The sequence below is a fragment of the Morus notabilis genome, unplaced genomic scaffold, assembly GCF_000414095.1.
Source record: "Morus notabilis unplaced genomic scaffold, ASM41409v2 Scaffold574, whole genome shotgun sequence".
Lineage (NCBI taxonomy): Eukaryota > Viridiplantae > Streptophyta > Magnoliopsida > Rosales > Moraceae > Morus > Morus notabilis.
This window is the reverse complement of record NW_010365017.1, coordinates 185753-186880: the sequence shown is the minus strand read 5'-3', so window position 1 is coordinate 186880 and position 1128 is coordinate 185753. Positions and strand designations below refer to the sequence as shown.

The 1128-nt window shown below is 32.3% G+C and overlaps 1 protein-coding gene across 1 annotated transcript in view; it reads right to left on the bottom strand.

Moving 5' to 3' along the window:
• LOC21395138 (gibberellin 2-beta-dioxygenase 8) overlaps positions 1-114 on the bottom strand; it is a 21850-nt gene extending 21736 nt beyond the window's left edge. Inside the window, exon 1 of the mRNA XM_010107279.2 lies at positions 103-114. The gene's annotated coding sequence lies outside the window, so the exon portion shown is untranslated. The remainder of the gene's footprint in view (positions 1-102) is intronic.
• Between the last annotated feature and the right edge of the window lie 1014 nt (positions 115-1128).

Genomic DNA, 1128 nt, shown 5'->3' with positions numbered 1-1128 from the left:
ATATATATATATATATGTGTGTGTGTGTGTGTGTGTGTGTTTGTGTGTGTATAAGTGTGTGGTACAAGGGAAAAAGAAAAATTAGTACCAGCAGGAACGTACAGCTTTAGCTTTTGCTACAACTTGTGAAGGGAAAAGAACTGCTTCTGACTGAGGCCCAAACAATATTAACCAGCGGTAGTTCTAGTACTCCTACCAAATGGGGATAAGAAATACCTTAATAGTACGTTAAGATGCCAGGTTTGGAACATGCTTATAAGCTTATAAGGCAATGGTGAGTTGGGAAAAATGGTGATTGAGAATCTATGGCTGTATCAGGACCACGCGTTTGAAGATCTCATCAGACAAAATGGAGAGAGAGAGAGAGAGAGGGGGAGAGAGAGAGAGAGAGAGAGTCATCAGCGTTCTATAATAGGACAAATAACCAAGGGTTTTAAGCCCACAAATTACCTTAAGATTTATCCTACTTTAGTCATGGACTTTTAAAAAATTTAAAATTAGTCTCTGAGGTTTTATTCTGTTCTAATTTCGATACTTTTGTTAGCTAGGCGTTAAATTTTTTCCGTAATCTATAGAATTTAAGAACCAAAATTAAAAACATCTAAAGTTTAACGACTAAAACAACATAAAAAATAAAAGTTAATTCACATAGGTAGTCTTTAAATTTTAACTGTTTCCAGTTATGGTTCCTAATTTACATAGATTCTATCAAATATTTAACACCTAGTTAATGGAAAGATTAAACTGAAACTCTCAAAAACTAATTGTGAGACGTCGTTTTAAAAGTCAGAAATTAAAATAGGATTGAGGTTAAACTTCAAGAACCATTTATAAAATTAACTCAATAACTAATTAGTCAAGAAAAATTAAAGGTCTAATTACTAATTATGGTCCATTCTTCCGTTCCACTAACTAAACAAAATATCAAATCGGATCCATCTCTTCTTCTTTAGAAATAAAAAAAATGAATTAAAAAAAAATTAAGAGTCTCTCCCCTCCTCAAAATTAATCAAAATATCTCGATCATATATAGTTCCTTCAGCTAGTTATAGATTTTAAATTGGCATGTCGGCCATAACTATTCGTACTGTATTTAAGCACCATGATAGTGATTTTGTTGAGAGAATG